Source organism: Stegodyphus dumicola, chromosome 4 (assembly GCF_044657685.1).
Source record: "Stegodyphus dumicola isolate Sdum_Otavi_A_Nest chromosome 4, ASM4465768v1".
Lineage (NCBI taxonomy): Eukaryota > Metazoa > Arthropoda > Arachnida > Araneae > Eresidae > Stegodyphus > Stegodyphus dumicola.
In genome coordinates this window covers 177,125,193-177,146,857 of record NC_140771.1, presented here as the reverse complement: position 1 = coordinate 177,146,857, position 21,665 = coordinate 177,125,193, and the positions used below count along the sequence as shown (strand labels likewise).

The 21,665-nt window shown below is 32.0% G+C and overlaps 1 long non-coding RNA gene across 1 annotated transcript; it reads left to right on the top strand.

The window, feature by feature from the left end:
- Positions 1-1,063: 1,063 nt before the first annotated feature.
- Positions 1,064-16,487, top strand: LOC118185331 (uncharacterized). The gene is made up of 3 exons (XR_004757581.2): positions 1,064-1,216; positions 10,188-10,404; positions 16,317-16,487. It is a non-coding gene; the product is annotated as an uncharacterized LOC118185331 (long non-coding RNA).
- Positions 16,488-21,665: the final 5,178 nt, after the last annotated feature.

Here is a 21,665-nt window from a genome sequence, read left to right as displayed (position 1 = left end):
AAAGACACAGTGGTCCATAGATGAAACGTCACTGGACTTTGCAGGAAAACGTTGAAAAGTAATGGATTTATCAGTTTTCATTTTTCCAAGGAATGCAGTGGTACTTTTCTAACTTTGTTGCTTGACGAAATTTCGCACTTTGAAAGTCACTGAGATAAAGAAGCGGAATTTTTTCTGTAAATATCAAGCTTAAAACTTTCTCCTGATAGAAAGTTGAGTTGATATTAACATTTTTTGCGCTTTTCTTTACTTTCAATTTCCTTTTGAAAGAGAATCCTGTGAGAATCATAAACCCTTTACTAAAACTTTCTTAACATTGACGGAACAAGATTTGTACATCAGGGGTATTAGTGTACTTTAAAACTACTTTGTTAGAGATGAAAATTGAAATAGATACTAGATTTCCCTTAGAAATTTAATCATTAATAGCTTTCTTTGATGGAAAGTGGTGTTATACTGGAAATTTGACCGATAGAATTTCATGTTTTGCAAACACAAATTCTTAAACAAATTAATAAACAGTGTTCAAGAATTTAAGTAGTTTTTGCATATAATGAAAATTAATTAAATGTAGTTAATGGTGTGAGCAGGAAGGAAGCATATTAAATTATTTGAGTAATCTTGTTAAAGATAAGCAGAGCAACTTCTAAAAACGAATAATTTCAATAAAATTAATGATCAGAATGTTTTCCTCTCTCTCTCTCTAAAATGCTGTTTAAACTAGTCACTAACTAATTTTGTGACTGATTTTTCTGACTGAAGAAAAAAGTGACGTTTGTTTTATTTCGCAAATTATTTATTTCTTTCCCTTTAAAAATGCTACTGTAATGGAATTCTTACATATTACAACATTCCTTTTAAGAGAAGTTAATGCTCGCTTCAATTATAGCGTGAGAATAAGACGAAATGATCGTGGAAGGTTTTCAACAGCATCCGTTGCGCCACACGACCACTCTTGTCATCTGGCTTTTGTGTGGATGATTTTTGATGAGCGTCAAAAGAATCGAAACAAAAGAAAGAAAATTTCATACCAGAATAAAATGTTTCTTCGCAAATTTCCCACCAATCCGTCATAACAGTTGACTGTAGTCACGTGGTCTGACTTTCCCAATGACGTATCTGCCGAGATTTGACTTAAATACTTTCTCTTTTAAATTCATTCAGTAGATTTCTTCTCATCTCGCCTTTTGTATTGTTTTCTGCACGTACATAACAGGTAAGTGAAAGTTTTGAAATGTCTTGTCTCATACTATTAAAATATTTATGTAGAAGAGCATTTTGACATCGTATTCGTATTCAAAAAAACGTTCCATGTAGAAACTCAGCTTTCTTTCGATAAATATTAGATAATATAGAGTATTTTCTAAAGACTTTATTCAAAAATATATTTATAATTTAAATAACTATCTTTTCAAAAATTAAATAATAAAATTTTAAAACTTTCTGAAGTTTAACGTTTGAAATTTAAATCAAAACAATAACGGATCTAAATAGTGTCAAAATTATTTCAGAAATCTATTATATTTTGTACCGATTTTTTTATTTTATCAACTTACAAGTTACTGCTTTTAAATGCTTTAAATTCCATACCAACCACAACAGCTAAGATAATTGTGAAAAATAAAGCATACGCATCTTTATACCGACTTTCTTTGTGACTTGAGTGACTTATACCGATTTTTTTTCACGCTACGGAAACTTAATTATTGCACAATTTTCTAAAGTATTATGATACGTTATTTAGTATAAGATAAATTTAAGTACAAAAATTACCTTAGATGTTAACAAAAATAAAGTTTTTACACGAGGAACGCTTAAAATATAATAATTTCTTAGGTTGGTGGTGTATTTAAAGGAGACAACGAAAAATGTACTAAATAGTTTAACTACTACACTTAAAGCAAAATAAAATAAATATATTTTCATTTGATGATATAAAATTGAGTTGTAAGTTACTGTAATATTCATTTTAAATACAAGGTTGCACAGATAAAATGCATATTTACCAAAAGGAATTTTTAAGGGTTTTCCCTTAAAAATGTTTTGTATGTAAAATGTTTTGTATGTAAAGCAGTATGGTAATTTAAAGTGTAGAATTTCATGCATGCTATTATTTATATAATATTGATGTTTCGATATTATTTCATAATAATTTTGCTATTAATAAAATATCAAAAGGCTTAAATATTCCTTAAAAGCGTTAAACTTTCTGGGATCTGAACTTTCTGGGATTGTATATAATTTCAGATAAACTTTTCAAAAAGTTGTGCGTTTAGCTGATGCAGCTTTTCCGTTGAAAATCATGCATTTATTAAAGTGCGGTGCAAAATTTTGACAACTCTATTTGCAATATGTGGTAATAAAATTTGATGACCTATCTATAAATGTAACTTCGTGTGAAAGGAAGGAATGCCTCCGTATTGAAAAAAAAAAAAAAAAAAAAAAAAAAAACTAGCTCGTAATGACATACACAAAAAGAAAATCACGAAAATCCCATGGAGTCGCCCGTTTAGCCAAATTTTAACCTATGTTGAACTACTTATACTCAGCGATTTTACGATTTGGCCTCCAACAGACCAAGCAGATTGGGAACGAGCATGTTAACAAACCAGTTTGGTACGAGTTAACTGCTAGTAACTTGAAACAAAAACTAGTAACTTGAAACTAGTAACAAATTAGTAACTTGAAACAAAAGCACTTACAGTGCACTTAATTATCCGGGTGGGGATTATCCGGTTTGAGGATAATCTGTGCATAACAGTATACTCACATCTGTGCATGGCGACCCACACATGGATCGGATCGCTATGCGCCAGATGGACCGCCATCACTTTCACTCAACGCTATGCGCGCGAAATTGTAATATAACAAACGCCTCCGAGTATGCTCTGCTCCAATACCTCTGAATTGGGTATATGCGTTTAGTTTCGGCAACTTTGGGTCAGTTGTTAGGTTTCTTTGTACAACTCTTGCTGAGGAAGAATATGATTTAATGAAATTCTGCGAAAAGTTTGCTGTATTGAATTCCATATACGAAGTAGCAGAAGTTTGGTCGAAATACAAACCTTGGTTCGATCATGGAGAAAGATTCTTGTTTATATAGAGAACGGAGTATTTTTAAGGACGTAGATTTATCTAGTTGTGGATAAGATGAGGCAATAACTGAGGTTATAAATAAAAAATGAAAATGTAAAATTCTTCGAAAAGATGTATCGAGAAATGTCAAGGAATGGTTCGATGGTGATTGATTGAGTCGGCTTTCAGTTCCTGAGTGATACGGATATTGTTTCAAATACCACAAGAGTAAAAGAGGTAGAGATTGATATTGAAGATGGATTTCAAAGGCAAAAGGGGATTCGAATATAATGATAAAATAGCACTTATATACGCTGTGAAATTCGACAAATATTCAAACGTTCTTAAAAACACAGTAATTTTTTTTTAAGAAATAAACACATACGATATGCATAAAAATTGATAGCTTGGATTACCTGTGATATCCGTGATGCCCAGATAATCGAGAGGGCATTGCGTATTAACTGTTACACTATTACAGCCTTTTGAGTCACATCTAATAAAGCCCAATGTCGCAAACTCGATGATGCAGGGTTGAGAGAAACATAATATGCCAGAAGTAAAGATGCAGTGTATGTTGGTGTCATGACTTTCCTGTGTTATCAAAGGGATTAACTAAGCCTTTTTTTCTAAAGTCGTTAATTTATTCTATCAAAGTAAGACTTTGTTTCATATTGTTAAAGAATTCAAGAGATTTGGGTTAATCGTATGGGAGTTGCATGTTTTACCAATTCTCAACACTCTTCCACATATCTGTATCAATTGTAAAGTAGCACAACGAAAGAAATATCAGCTTCCTGCCTTTCAGAAATGACAAACACCTTCAGCTGATGCTGTTCTTTGCGAACAAAGTATGAGGCAAAATTATCTATTATGAAGAAGCATAATTACAGAAATATCATCTGCATGCTTTTCCAGAAATTACATTGTTTTCTTCTAATACTGCTGTTTGCAGTCACAGTGCAGTATATAATCAAAAGGCAGTAATATTAATAAGATATTTGAAGCAAATACCGTTATATCTAAAATAATATATACTACGTTACTCGCTTAATTTCTCCCAAATAAGCAAATACCATTATATCTAAAGTAATACATACTATGTTACTCATTTAATTTCTTCCTTTAAATTACAGCCTGAAAATCTGGGGGGGGGGATTACGCGGTTTTTAACAATTGGGAGGAATGAAGAAACAATTTATAGGATCAGTAAGCCAGTGTATAAATTAGTCATAGTACTATTATTTCTAATGTCTGCCCCAATATTATTAGCCCGAAGGTAGTGTTAGTCTCGAAACGCAATTTTAGGCTGTTTCATTTTTCATTCGAGTCTGTTGCCATTCTGAAAAAGAAATAAGCTATTATTCTTTCATATATAATCTGTTTGTTATTAGTCAAAAATTAAACTACTTAAAAGCAATACATGCAGTTTTTAAGAAAATTACTTTTTTACATTTTAATCTGTTTGATTTAAATTAAAATGCATTTAATTCACGATATAGCTAATTAAAAAACATTTATATTTTTATAGAAATACATTACACTTTTTCACTCTTTAGATATACAGATATACAGAAGACATATAATCTTCCAATGTTAAATGCATATTCATTTAATACCCTATAAAACGTTTCGCTATTCCACTTGGGCCATTTCTAATGATATTCTAGAAAGTAAATTCTAAAAGAGCCGTTAAAATCTAAAGCTTTTCATATTTTTTAAAAACTTTTGTTTTATTTCCATATTGTATGTTACTACTTGTATCTTGGACTACAGATAAACGCTAAAATTCTAAGTTAAATAATTTAAACTAGAGAGCAGATAACAATAAACTTTTAAACAAGGAAGGACAACATGTAAAAAGCATCTTCAGCACACACCTGGTTCCGTTAATGCAAAAGAAGTTTCAGTAAAGGGTTTATGACTTTTGTAGGATTCTCTTACAATGGGAAATTAAAAATAAGAAGTGTGAGGGGTGGAATGCTAAAATTAACGCACTACCAAGAGAAAAATCTTGCTTGTAGTATTTGCAAAAAAGTTTCCATTTCTTTATCCCACTAACTTTCAAACAGTGGAACTTTCTCAAGACAAAGCGGTAAGTCATATTTCGAAAAGTATCACTGCATTCCTTGGAAAAATGAAGAATAATACAGATATTGTATGTATGCTTTTCAACATTGTCCTGAACTCCCTGACGTTTCAGCTGTGCAATATTGTGTCTTTAATTTAAAAAGAACTCTCTCTAAGCCGACTTCGATTAATGGACTCTGTAAAGTAGTGAAACACGAATGAAAAATACATCTGGGAATTTTATGAAAAGCCCCTCTATCTTAGAAATCACAATTCATATTTATAGCCCAGAAAAAATGTTATCAGATCAAAGATTTATAAAAGTAGTCTTTACATTTTAAACGTTAATTAAACCTCCTTGAAATAGTTCTAAAAATGTGTAAACACTCTCTGTAGTTCGGTGTAATGGATTCTGTGATGTAAAAGAGAAACTAAATTACTTACTAAATTACGCTTCGTAATTTGCTTTAAAAGAGTTCTCCACAGATTCGACTACTTCGAGAATTATATAATAAAAAATAGTCAAAACAAATAAAAATTTGTAACCTCGTTTTCGGGCGAGTTAGCTTTTGGGATATCTTAACTTTTCTTGACAGTTTATTGAATAATGCATTGTGCTACGGAGAACTTAAATAAATCGGAGTGGCAAAACGAATACCACCTTGATTCTATATAAAATCATCATGTGTTCAATAGAATCGTTTTTCGAAAGATATTTCAGTAACCGGAATTAATTGAATCACTTTCAAATTCTGAATTCTTGGTAGATTCTGAATATCCAGTAACTGATAATTCTGTTGCTGTTACGGATAAAACAAGGGAAGAATAAATATAAGTAAAAGTATAATACCATGCGCGGAAGAAAAAAGAATACTGCTGATTAAAAATACAATTTAGAAAGTGAACTTAACCATTCCGATTAAAATAATTTACAAGCATTGCTTAAATTATATAGAATTTCTTTAAATGAAAGATAACACTAATAAAACCGTTTTGTAACCCTTACCACATTTTTGAAGGCGATTTATAGGCAATGAAAAAATAAATTACTATTGAAAACTTTCTTAACTTATTTTTAACGAATCTCTATTTTAAACATCACAGTGAACAAATAAATCTGTAAAAACGTCCGTATTAAAATAAGAAATAATTAACAAGATACCATTTTATGGTTTTAAAATTTAAATTTATTTGTTAGAATCCAATTTTTAATTTTTGTTAAATTTCCTTTCCTATCCATAATTCGACAATTGTATGAGTAACACAAATCATTTGCCGCATGAGATTTCGTCCAAAATTTCTTAGTACTCTGCCTTAATTTTAGAAAAAATAGTCTTTGATGAAATCATTGGAGCCTGGTACGAATGGCTCAAAAGTTCAATAGTAGAGATCTATCAAATACGAGAGATACAGAGCTAACCATTACGTTTCATGCCCTCAAATATCACAAATGGAGGTTTGACGACCTATCACATTCACGTAAGCAGATCTGTTCCTATCTTGCCCATATTGTGAAAAAAATCACGGATTAAACGCTATCCGAGCTTGTGTCATATAAGCTGTAACAAAAGACACTATCGTGAGCAGTTGAAAAATAAATAATCGAATAAATAGTCAAGCAATAACAGGTCAATATTACATCTCAAAACGTTTGATATCAAAGGTATTTTAATATGTTGGAGATACTAGGGCAACAAGAATGAATGTACATTGCATCAATGTAAAGAACTAATTTCGAAAATTTGAACTGAAGCTTCTTCTTCAGTGGAAGGAGTGAAAATAACGAACGAGAAGCCTGTACTCACGCGAAAATAGTAGACAAAAGATTCAAGATCCAGTAGCTTTGTTTCTTTCGTTACCTAGTCCACTAAGTAAGGAAAGAAGCAAAACTACTTGTTCCAACTATTGACAAAAAGTAAAACCAAATATAAAATAAAAATGGTATCATTAACTAGAATTGAAAGATTCTGATGAATGTAAAATGTCTATGGAATAAAGAATTTTCTATCCAAACTTTCAAAACTATTCCTGCAAATTTATGCACCTTAACGCTGACTCTTGTTGCTTCAGCATATTTTCAACATTTTTTCTTTGACATGTTATTTTAGTTAATACTCAAATATGCTGAATATGGCCTTTATTAGAAAATAATCTTTATTAGAAATATGATCTGACAATGTTGATTCATTCTACGAACACCATAAACAACGATTTAAGGAACTTCTGCCCGTTCAACGAAATATTTACATCTCGGTCAATTTGCAAGGAGGGCTGTGGAAATTATTTAATTGTCGTCCAAGCTTGTCTTATGTATGTTATATGGAATCAATTTAAGAGAATTCGTTGACGTTTTATGCAAAGCAAAATTTCAGATTGCTGGTATTGGTCTGTATCCGGAGTTTTAAGAACCTTTGCGATATCATTCATAGGAATGACGTGAGGACTCATAAAAGCAAATAATATGTTAATATAACATTGGAGGATGCCATCCCGATAGCGCAGTTTAGTTATTCAACCGCTAGAATACAAGAAGATTGGTGAGGCCACCAGATATAATCCTTGCTTCAAAATCAAACTGATGCTTTTGTAATTGAGACGAATTTTGATAATGTATACAGACCTTCTCCATACCAAGTCCGTCGTCAGTTTCAACTAGTATCTAAGCAGAAACATGACTCATCTGTACATCCAATTCTTAGTCGTTTTGTTCGCTAGTAGATTTCTTCTATACAGTAAGACCCCGCTTAACGCTGTTTCGTTTAGCGCTGTTTCGGTTTAGCGCTCTTTTATTTCAACCCGGGGATTCCACGAAATCGCTCGCAGCATACGGGGATTCCCCGAAATATTATGCAGCGATAGGTTTCAAATACATATCCGAAAGAGTGTACTTGTATTTCTTGTTTGGTGCGGTATTGTACAGACATATTTTGAAGGAGTAAATGTGGAAGATGTCGAAGAAATAATTCAAGAAGCAGCGGCTAGTCTTTCTAATGATGAGCTCAAGGAATTAACTGAACAAGAAGAAAACAAAAATGTTGACAGCAGTGATTCAGAAGAAGAGCAAAAAGAACTTTCGATGGCGTTTGTAAAAAGGAGTTTGTTTACCATAACTGAAATAATGGATCAATTCATTGAAAATGATCCGAATTTTGACAGGAGCTCAAAAGTAAGGCGTGGTGTTAGAGATGCTCTATCCGTTTATGAAGAACTTTTAACAGAACAACGCAAAAGAAAAAGGCAAACAACATTAGATGCTTTCGTCACAAAAGGGCAGAACACTGAAAACGCGGAAGGCTAACTAAATATGACTGACTGAGAATTTTATTTGTTTTTTTTTTAAGAATATTCGTTTTGTTATTTATATTTTGTTTTTATTTTTGCAAGAAATAATAATGTGGTATTAATTTGGGCTTTAAGAAATAAATGTTTGATTTTATTTTTATTTAAAAGACATACTTTTTAAATTTAATACCTAACCAGTTTCCTAGCCATCTTCCCCTAACCCCAATATTTACATGTAAAGATAGCCTCGTTTAGCGCTGTTTCGCATTACGCTCTACTTTGATGGAACGTATCCCCTGCGTTAAGCGGGGTCTTACTGTACTTCTTTAAAGAGATTTTTTATTACGCGATGAAGTGCATTCAAGGATTGACTATTAAGCTTTCATGAGTCAAGGTCTCATGGTAGATGCACGGATAAACAAGAATGGCTTCACAGAATTTTAACTTTACCCATTTCTTGCAGCTCACCTTTATATAGTTATTTGTAAAGCTTCAAAAAGTTTCCCTCTGAATTTGCAATTCAGTATTTTACTTTCCTAATGGCTCAAGCATTATCCATGAGTTTGTGCATTATATGTAAACTATACTTGTCGCTATTTGCCGTTATGTCATTCTTGCTACCGTGATTCTAACAATGTGAAATCTTTCAAAACTTGAAAGTAGGATATTATGATTCCTTTGACTTCTTAACTAGTTCTTTTTGTCTAAGAGCTCTCTGAATCCTGATACCATAACTTTCCAACCCAGTTTTATTACTTGCATCAATTCACTGATTATGAGCACCAACTGAATCCACTAAACTGAATCATTACCAACTGAAACATTACCAACTGAATCTCGTAATTCCGATTCACATAGAAGACAAATGCAGCTGCAGTAATTCAAATGAAGGTATTATATTTGAATACATGAGCAAAATTAACTCTCATAAATCATCATAGTACATTTGTAAACTAATTTAATATTATAAAAATATGTCACACCTCTTTTCTCGCAAACTCGCTCTATCTCTTTTAATGAAATTACGAACTTGTCCAGAGAGAAAAGGAGAAAATTTTTAAATATCGTCTGTTCACAAAATGAAGAATACGACTAGCAAAACAAATGCGTTTCTGCGGCTAAAAAAATTATTAAATGCCAGAAAACAAAATTAGCCCTACTATTTCTTCTGAGCAATTTAACAATTAAATGCAAAATAATGACCATATGTTAAGTGGCATATTTGTATGTCAGTCTGGTTACATTACAAAAAGATTTATATCTATTTATTACAATTTGATACTAATAGGGACCACAAATCATTACTGAATATTTTTCGGCAATATATTGTATGCTTAAAAATAGCTATTACTACTTGAAAATAAATACCCTAATGTTTAATGCAATATATTTCAATTAAGCTTCATTAAAACTTCTAAATAGATACTTTAGAAACCACGTTGGTTATATTATGACAGTAATCCTCATTTATTGGAAAATATATGCTTATTTTCTAAATATTTCAGCTGATAAATATTGAAATATGTATTTGTCTAATATTCTTGAACTGATCTAAAAGTATGAATTCTCAAAAAATATTTATTGTTGCCATTACTGTAAATGTTTTTAATATTTTCAAGTTATATAATATCGCGAGGAACTAAATTTATCATTCAACCATCAAAATCAGCTTTCTGAGAATGCAGCTGAATTCACTTAGAAGAAAATAGCAGGCTGTTAAAACTTTCGCTGGAATAAACTATATATATTTTTATTTTTAGGTGTATCAGAGATGTTCTGTTATAAGGCAACGACAGTTATGTTTGTAGTATTAACTGCATCCCTATTACTACAAAGTAACACAGATGCTCTGTGCTTTCAGAGCTGGTGCGAGTACTACCCAGGTCTTCAAAGCTTCTGCTGTGACATGTTGTCTATCCAGGACTGTTGCAACACTTCTGAAAAACAGACTGATGATACAAACTGCATAAAGGTGCAGTAAGTATGAGACATTTTCTGTAACATTTTTGTCTGCTAATTATTGGATTTCACTAAGCGCGCTTTAATTTTCATTATTAATCATGAAAAATCTCTACTATATTTATATACAAACTGGAAAAGAAGGTAATTCATTGGTATTTTCGTGTTAATAGGAATATCGTTTAGTGATTTATTGCACAAATTAATTCCATAGTTAGTTTTAATCACTTCTGATATCAGAAACAGTGACAACAATAACATTACTATTGCTGAAAGTGTATGTCATATAAGATTCTTAAAACTTAATCAATTATCAACTTGTTCTTTGTGAACTATTATGTTTAAAGACCTACCATATCCACTGTCTTCTTTGATGTTCAACAATTAATTTTGAAGAGAGTCTAAATTTTAGGAAACCAAGAAACATAATTCCTCATAAAGTAGAAGAAACTGTTCAACCAAATGTTCTCATTCTTCAAAGTTCCATCCTCTGTATTAATAATACTTATTTTTATTCAATTGGTTGGTTATCAAAATTCGGCAAAGCCTAAGAGAGCTAGCTGCCTAAGGAAAGAGATACCTTCGTGGAGGACATTTTGAGGGGAATGGGTTCGTATTCACTTCACACATGAGGAAAATCACGAAACCCAACCATGCAGGCAGCTCGTTCGCTTTGATTTCACCCCATAACGAACAAGACAATAGTATTCTCCGTATCATCTATACATCAAATTCATCTCTTTATCTCCCATCTGAAACTTATAAACAATTTGCTTGTCCTTTATCCCAAGCTTATTATATCCTAGCTTGTAAAATCGCAGCTCATAATTTCATAAAAAGCTTAATAAAAAATAAAGGAAGCAAATGATAGCAAATTTTATTTATTTAAGTTAAAAGACGATATGCCAAACATTTTTACATTTTCTCAAATGCTAAATGTGCCCGCCTTTGCTGACATGACAAAGCTTTATGCGAGAATCCATTTCGTCTCTCAAACGTGCCAGTATATCATGATCTACCAGAGCCACAGCATCAGTAATATAGTTCCGATGATGCTGGATAAGCAGAGAGTAGAGGTATACAAATCAAACGAGTATCCTTGATCAAACGCTGCAAGAAAATGTCACATGGATTTGGCTATGCCATCAACATGTCATCTCTTCATCCTGAGCGTCCTATCCATCTTTGTCGCATTTGGTTGAGAACAAATGGTGTAGCAAATTTTGACTATCGAGGATCATACTGAAAATGATCTCTGTGTTAAAATGTCAGATAACTGCCTAGTTGAAAACGATAATTATCCCTGATTTCATTCAACTTTGATCCTAATGGACTTTCCACTATGCGGAAGTAAATCCGTTTGATAATACACAGATGCCTGTCGTATTAGCCAAAAAATGGACACAATGAGTTTCTATGAACTTAATAATTTCTTTTCAATCTAGTAAATTTTGAAATCAGCTGTGAACTTTATTTATTTGTTCTGAATTTTTTAAATTTTTAAAATGTTTCGTAGCATTATGAATAATCTTAGGTAAAGTTACTTTCCCTAATAGTATTCTTATGCAAAAATAAAACCAAGACTTACTTATCAAATTTGATTTATAATTACGTTTCTTCTTTTGCGATTTTTATGAAATTCGGATTTTTTTCTCTTATCGTCACCGGAGAGAAGATTATTGACTTACTTTTATGCTTATTATGCCCCATCAGTAATGGATTACTATCCTAATGTATATAAATCTGAAGCTAAGTATATTTCCAATCGATCCAACTTTTCAATACGTATTATATGCACAAAGGCAAATGTTATTTAATGTGCTGCTCATATACTAGAGTTTCTGTACGCAAATGCGAATTAAGACCTCGAAATTGCTTATTCGTGCTAGGCAAATTTAAGCTTAAAAGTATTTTTACTTAGTATTTTGGTAACATTAAGAGTAATTTTCGTCAGATATCACTTCTTCAGCATACCAGTTACAAATTGTGAGATTTACTGCATGTATATGTGCAGTGTCTAACATTCCTGAAAAGATATCCTCCGCATGGCAAACTAGTAGTAAATAGCTTTGACTAATATCTTCTTAAAATTCGATTATGATATTTGTACCTTGATGATGTGACATGACAGATTTTATTTTAACCAAGAAACCTGCCTGGGCACGCATTTTTTACATAATAGAAATTTTCATGTGTCCTACCATTTAAATCTTCGAATAGTTTCGTAACTTTTATATAAACTTCATTAGTTTCCATTCTGCTTGCCTTATCTTTCTTTTAATATATTTTGATTTTATATTTCCTTAATTTGAAGGCTACATGTTGACAAAGAGTAAATAAATCAACTGTATCAAATCATTAGGTATTTAATCAAACTGGAGAAATCGATGTAACAAACGTTAGATAAATAAAGCACTTTTGAAGTCGATCTAAAGTAGCTGAAGCTCAGCTGATCCAGAACGTTCATAAAAAGGTTCAAAATTGTTTATCTGATTTTAATGAATGTAAGAAAGCGCGATATTTGTGTAAGTGAATTTGATGAACTATTTGTTACTTATTGTACATTTTTTACACTACTTTGTATAAGTACATTGTTTTACACTAACTCTGTTTATAAAACATACCTTTTAGTTTTTTAATTTTTTATACATTCAACGGAATCATTTTAATTGAATTATATAGAATGAGAGACAAAAAGGCGAGTGTTTTCTTTCACCGCATTATATTTAAAATATTAGTTCAAAAATGTTATTAGAATTAAATGGCACTTTCAGAAATAATTGTTTCAATCACAGATTCGTTATGAAACTTTTCATTTTAACTTCCTTTTCGCTCATATCCAAGGGCTTTCCCGTCTCTAAAATTTTCTCAGCTAAACCTTGATGCAACTATGAATTAACTCTTCTTTAAGATACAATTTTATGGCATAGTTTTCATTTTACAAAATTAGGAAGCTATTTGAATTCGATACTCTGTTGTTTTCTAGTATGCAGTAGTACGTAAACCTCTTTCGTTCAGTACGTAAAATTAGCTTAATTTAATGTATAAATAAGCTTTCTTTATATAAATAGGATTTATTTGATATATTAGTGATTTCAGTTTAATATATAAATAAACTTTCCTTTAATATATGAATAACCAAAAATGCTTTGCACTCATTCTCAAATATTTGCTAACGGGTAGTTATTTTTTTTTTTTTTTTTTTTTTTATGATTTGATTTTAACTCTTCATTTGCATTCATCTCTCTTCAAAATGACCTCCACCAAATATAAAATAAAATTCGAGAAACAAAAAAATATAGATCTTTTAAACATTAGAATGAAATTGTGTTATTATTCGTATGGTAAAACACCATGAGAAGTGTATAAAGTTATACTTAGTCTAATATTGGATGGTAAATACACCATGAAGAATGTATAACGTTATACTTAGTCTAACATTGGAATACTAATTCAGAAGTCAAACAACAAAAATCAGCGTTATATTTTCAAAATTTTCACAAAACTAGTTTCGATGGTTTTAACGAACCACCATCCTCAGCTGCAAAACCTATTATTTTTGTGGTTTTGAAAATTTTGAAAATATAACGCTGTTTTTTGTTGTTTGACTTCTGAATTAGTATTTATTCGGCGTGTTATTGTGTCTTAATTAACATTGGAACTTTAGTCCTATAACCCTAATAAACACATAGCAATTTATCGCTATGTCTGAGATAGTACAACAAAGACTCACAAAAGCTTTAACAATATTTTTATTTAAACTAAACTTTTAATAAAACAGGGCACGGTTCATGCTGCTGATAACCACTGCTTATGACGATACAGATTAAATAACAGTCAAACAAATTCCAAACCCTGATCAATAGTCTAAGACTACACAATTAAATACTAAGCTGGTAAGTATCGGCTGCTAAGCGGAGAAGGCCGAGATAGCTACATTTAGTCTAGCTAAGATAGTTACACTTAGTCTAGCTGGCAGAAATCTAAAGCATACTACGCAAATGAACAATTAAATACTAAGCTGGTAAGTATCGGCTGCTAAGCGTGGAAGGCCGAGATAGCTACATTTAGTCTAGCTAAGATAGTTACACTTAGTCTAGCTGGCAGAAATCTAAAGCATACTACGCAAATGAAAGAAACATTCACTATCTCAACATTAAAAAAAATATATCCAAGATACACGACAATCTAATTTGCATTGTGGTGAAGAATACGGAAAGAAATTAAAGATCGAAGTTATAATAACTGGTTAGTTTAAAATAAGTACCTTACAAATGTATCGATTAAGAATTAATCGTTTTAAGAGGTTAGATTATTTGAATACAACAAACCACACGAGAATGTCTGACTAAGAGGAAGCATACTTTCGATGAGGATCTTTCCAAGAAATAATGGGTCTATTTACGTTACACGTGGGGAGAATGACGTAAAGCAACCAGATAGCAAGCTTGTTCGCTTGGATCCGCAGCTAAGTCGAACCAGTTATATTCAGCTATCTTTTTATCTAGCTGCTAAGCACTAGCAGGTCAATTGTTGTACGAAAGAAATTTGTTAATTACTAAAGATCTCGTTTAATAACAATATAACACTGCTTTTATTAGAAAGTTCTTTTTGGCCGTTGATGCTATTCAATGTCCTTGCGCGAATGTCTACGTTTTAATTAAACAATTGTTTATCTTAAAAAGGCGCATTAAATGTGTGTGTTTGTATATGTAGAGTATATCCGCACTTCTTTAACTATAAACCACATCTTGTATGTAAAAATTAAATATTAAAATCTTCTAAATATAACAATAGAAAACGTTTCCCATGCGTCAGACACCGGTACCATTTTAATAACATTTTCGTTAGTGAAATAATGCATGCAGATTCGCAAATAATTATAAAATCACAAAAATCATGTATTATCGCACAACATTAATAATGAAATAATAGCTGAATAATGTAGGTCATCTCCTACATCAACACAAACTTGAATATGAAAGGTAGATTTCTTCCGTGCATCTTTACATGTTCAGTGGGTTTGTGAATAAGATGGTTACGATAGTACGTTGATTGTTACCTGGGCATTTAAAATCTGTAATCATGTTCTGGCCGAATGTCAAATGCCCAGTTCTGGCTTGGTTGCGCACACTTCTTCCCGTCGTTGCAAACTTCTCTCGTAGCTGGACTTCTCGTTAGTTGGCCTCCGAAAATCGTTGCTGATCGCTCGGTTGGTCGTCGCATTTGAGGGACTTTTGTACCTGTCTTTGATTTTTGGGTACGTTTCTATTCTGTCTTCATGGTCCCACATTATCCATAGGTTTACCTTTTCTCAGACTGGTAGAACTTATATTTTTCTTCTCTTTTTCACCACTCCCAGCGCCTTTTATTTTTCTTTGCCGACCTTGTACTCCGTATATATATGTATCCGCAGCATTTCTTGATGGCCCTTCGTTGTTCACACTTGGTGATCCCGCATAATCTCTCGTAGTAGTGGCACATTAACACACTCATAATAGCGCTTGGTCTGCTCTTTCACTATTTTTACCTTTCATAAATATTACTATTCCCCTTATTCGCTCAATCTAAAATGGGCCTTCGAAATTATTACAAAACTTCACCATCTTTCCTTCGCAAGCGGAAGAGAATGTTCAACTTTCAAGTCCTTATTTCCCACCTTAAAACTGATAAACCATATGAAATTAAAAGCCCTTTCAAAACCCTTTCAGAGTTTTTTGTTTTTTTTATTTTTTATTTACATTAATTTCATAGTAGTATGTACTAATTCAGTTTAAGGATTGATGTTAGCTTAATATATTTTATGCTGTGGATGTTTTGTATGATTTCTCTTAACTCAAATTACTTATGCAATAATACTTCATCTTGTAAATTTATAAAAATAAAACATGTTGTTTTATTTAATTTATGGAATTATTTTTTTCTTCCAGGTCGTCGTAGCCGCTGAATAGAACAGATATGGAAGAAACAGTATTTTCTAAAGCACGTGCATTTATATTTATGGACTAAATATTTTTTATGTAAAAACTAAACTCTTCTTTTGCTCATGAACTGTAATTGATTCATTTCTTTTTTTAATAAATACTCATTAATAAATGTTTCACCTTTTCTAGTAGTACAATCTGAGTTTCGATGAAGTTTATTCAGACTAAACTCTTCCAATGAAGAAACTATCACTTGGGAACTAGGTTAATATGAAAATGTTTTCCTTTCATAATTAACTTCCTACATGTTTATAAAGATGTACAGTGGCTCACATTTACTTACAGACACTTGCGTTTTTCTGTTTCATTTGCAAATATCAGTTACTAAATATTAGCGAAATGGCTTTACTTTTCTTTCACATACACTACTGATCATCCTCTTTAAAACCTGCTCGTTTTGAAAAGCGTTTTTAATTAAAAAGATAATAATTTGTTCACACGTTTCGAAAATTAACTCACAGAAGTGTTCGGACATTTTGAACAAACAGTTTTTATTTAGTATAAACATAAAAATAACGACATATTTAATATTTCATCTTATATGCTTTAGCTAAATTTACCTTTTTATGCGCTTTGGCGTAGATTCAATTAATTTTTTCAGATAAAAATGTTCCACTTTGTTGCATTCCTCCGTAAGAACTTCTTTTAGAAGAACTTTCGAAAAAAATGTCATGTTTTGTTATTCTTTTCTCCAACTCATTCTGTATATGTTTCACAGGAACGGTACATATACGGAGTCGAACGGAGGAACATATGCGGAATTTAAGTCGGGAAAACATGGAGTAGTTTTAATAACTTCAGGACAGTTGTGTACATAAGAGAATATTTAAAGCTGCACGTTTAGGATCCTTATCCTGACAGAAGTTGAATGTATTCTGCATTCCAATTTTTCTTTAAGAATACTTATATATTCATATATAGCCATATTATTTTCCGCAAAAGCTAAATTTTCCATCCTAGAGCCAGAGAAATTTCCCTAAAACATTATACTAAGCACTATGTTTTATGGATTCAAATCTTCATTCGACTTTTCTCCCACAGTAATTCGGCCATGAACACATTAATTTTTGAGTCGTCTACAAATATAATGTTATTCCAACACGATAAATCGTTTGTTTATCATGGCTTTTGAGAAGGCCAGGTGTATTTTCATCGTTTTCTTGTTGATTTTCTTCTCGCTGAATGCCCATTGTAACCACATGCATGCCTTAATGACTTTTCTTATACGAGGAACTTTAATAGTGGCAACTATTTATTTACAAGGAATACAAAAGTGATTCATGTCACCATGTTTTACAGTCCTTCAATATAGTCGCCAGCATTGTGTACAACAAGTTTCCAACGATGTGGAAGTCGCAGAATACCTGTAGCAGCGCCTGTTTTGTTGATAGTTTGAATGGACCGGTCTACTACCGCAAGAATCTCAGGAACAGTTTGGAAGCGAGTGCCACGAAGTGGTTCCTTCATCTTAGGAATTAAGTCATAGTCACAAGGAGTTAGATCTGGGGAGTATGGTGGATGGTAAAGCACTTTCCAGCCCCATCGCTTGAACAAATCAGTCACAGCTTGCGCTGCATGCGGCCGAGCATTGTCATGCAAAATGAGAGGAGCGTTCTGCAGAAAATGTCGCCGATTTTTTTCTCAACCTGGTCGGAGATTGTGCTCCAAAAATGAGCAGTAATACTGCGCAGTGACGGTTTGCTGTGGGGTAGTGGTATGCGTTAGGATGACACTATCACACTCGTACACGAGAATCACCATAACTTTCACATTGCTGGGGTTCTGGCGAAATTTCGAACGTCGTGGTGACCCGTGATGACGCCATTTGTTTGATTTTCGTTTCAGTTCTGGCTGGTACGATCGGGCCCAAGTCTCATCCAGCGTAATGATATGTCGTAAAAAAGCATCTCCTTCGCGCTCATAGCGCTCCAGGTGGGTTCGGGCAGCATCGTATCGTAGCCATTTCTGCATTTCCGTCAATTGATGTGGAACCCATCGTGAAGCAGTTTTTCTCACGGACAGGCATTCCTTCAGAATGTGAAGCACAGTCGTATGCGCTAATCCTGTTTGTTCGGCCAGCTGATGAATCGTTTGTCGACGATCACTGTCCATTATTGCGGCAACAGCTTGCACGTCTGCGTCGCTGTCACTCGGATGACCTGGCCGCAGCATGTCTGCCACGTTTTGGCGTCCTTCATTGAATGCTTTCACCCATCTTGCTATGAGAATAGCAAGTATATATATATATATATATATCAATGCAGATTCTGTAAGGCAATGCAGATTCCCCGCAAGCCTCTTGAAGCCCTTGATGACACTGTCGTGCTGTACGACCTCTGGCACATTCAATTTTTATCCAACATCGTTGTTCTTGTTTTGAAAACATCCTGACAACACTTACTTTAGACCGCGAGATAATACAAGGATCTGTTCTTCACGTCACTCAGCATACGCATGACGTAGGCAGAACGAGTCTTTTTGCTGAGAGGTAAGGTAGGTATGTAGTTTACGTGTGGTATACGCGATATTCTTTGGTTTTGTTGCGTAGCGTTTTTTCAGCTGTGTTGCCACTTTTAAAGTTCCAACCCTTGTAGTTTCCGGATAAAATTGTATTGCACACCATTCTTCTAAATCCGCTGAAAATTTTACAGTATTAATTGTTTGATTTTACACAGGATAAATGTCCGAATCCTTGCAATTAGTTTGGAATGTTGTGCATTTTCAGCAGTTCCATGCAGTTTTGTCGCTTTGATTCATCCAGAATAGTTGAGAGATTTACCTTTGTACACATATTAGGTTGTTTTGAAGCAAGAGAGGCGAAAAATATACAATGCCGTGGCCAGGACTCGAACCTGAGCTACTGTTACACCACGAAGGCATGCAGGAAAGTATCTGATTACTTAAGGATTTTTTCTTTTTGGATATTTCGAGTAGTTTTACCGTCTTTAAAATGACTGATACTTAAATTTCTAACAGAATTCCTCGTTAATTTGTAACGTCTTTCCATATTCACTTCAGATATGGAGCTATTTTTATATTTTGCTAAACAACTGGTAATTTCCAAATATATAAGACAATTCTTGTGATGCATATTATAAAACAAACAATTCTGGCAAAAACATTGCCTCTCAAAACATTGCCTCTCAAAACATTGCCTCTCAAAACATTGCAACAAAACTTTCATTTTAGTTATTTTCTTAAAATGAAAAAAGATTTTTTCTGCAAGAGGATAATTTACATAGCACTTATACATAAATTCGATTTCATTAGATTCGACCACATGCCTACTTTCAGGATACAGAATACTACTTCAACAAGAATTTACTAATTTTCACATATAACATTAGTTCTTTTATGCAAACACAAACTGAAGTTCATGACTGAAGATTAGAACTATTTTAAAAGCACATTCAGTAAAGAATAATCAGAAATATTTATTGCTAAAATTACTGAGAATATTTATTATTGAAACTGGTCTAGGACGGAATGCTTTAAAAGTTTATAATATATTTTTTCTTGTTTTGACAAACATATGTATATATGTATATATATATATAAACATATATATATAAATAAACATATGTATGGAGCTATTTTTATATTTTGCTAAACAACTGGTAATTTCCAAATATATAAGACAATTCTTGTGATGCATATTATAAAACAAACAATTCTGACAAAAATATTGCCTCTCAAATCATTGCAATATATATATATATATATATATACATATATATATATATATATACATATGTTTGTCAAAACAAGAAAAAATATATTATAAACTTTTAAAGCATTCCGTCCTAGCCCAGGTTCAATAATAAATATTCTCAGTAATTTTAGCAATAAATATTTCTGATTATATATATATATATATATATATATATATATATATATATATATTGGTAACTTTTAGGCGATATATATTGGTAACTGATGACTTATATATATATATTGGTAACTGATTATATATATATATATATATATTGGTAGCTCTTGGTAACTTTTAGGCGAGCTTTCTACAATTTTTATTTTTTACTTATTTTGCAGCATATTGCGCAAGATGTTTTCTTGACCAAAATTGTTATTACTGCTTTGCTTGATATATATATATATATATATGTATTCGTCTTTGTGAAACATTAATTTTAAATTTCTTACTTTATATATACGTATATAAATATATATATATATATATGATGTACCAGCTTTTGTCAGGAATAAATAGATTGTTGAAGAATCATAAATGTAGTCGTAGCTTAAATTATCAGACGATAAGTTTAAAAAAAAAACAAGATCCATTTATTATTTTTCAGGAGAAATAGCAGTTACAAAATCAGATATCCAGAGTAAATAAAAAGAATTGCTAATAACTTTTTGTATGAAGTTTACTGCATCGTGACATTTAAGAAAAATCCCGGATATTCTTTTGCGAGTCCTTTTATAGCCTCTGGAAAGGCGGAGCTTCCAAGAAATGACGTCAGCCTAGTCAGCCAATCCAGTTCGCTTTAAATATTTCCAGAACATGTTATAAGTACGTGTAGAAAAGGCGAGAAAAACAACTTGACTACGGGGCTGTAGATTTAATTCCACGTACTTTCAAATAAGAGAACGTCGCCATTAAAAATGAAAAGAACATACAGTTAGAATTTTAAGTGTATCCTTGACTAGGGAATTTTATTATTACATATATATATATATATACGTATATATAAAGTAAGAAATTTATATATAATGTTTCACAAAGACGAAAATTTTGAAATTCATAATTAATAGAGGAAAATTTTAATCCTTAGCTCTAATCTCTAAATTCGTAAAACTATTAAAATAGCTCTAATAGCTGCTTATTGTATTTCATAATTATAAAACTTTTTTTAAAAAAACAAAATATAAATATGCCTAGTATTTTCGCGCTTTTATCCTCTTCATACTAGCTGTTTTCTAAAACAGCCTATTTAGTCAGAACTTCAGAAAAATACACATATTTACAATTCAGATGATTTCAGCATAAAACATATTAAGTGTATTATGAGCTTTATATCTTCGTTTCAACTACTTTACAACTTCTTTTGATTAACGGTATTAGCTAAGAAATGTGTAATTCAATGGGTACATTCTAATGTAATATACTTCCTTAATCAGGAAATAAGGAGAAATGTAAAAGGTTTCAACCAAATTGTATGATATTCAATTACTGGTTTACACACTGTTTACTTACCGGATGATGGGTAAAGTTATAAGGTATTTCTCTCACTTCCCTAGCGTGCCTTCGTTGGGTAACGGTAGCACGCTGGG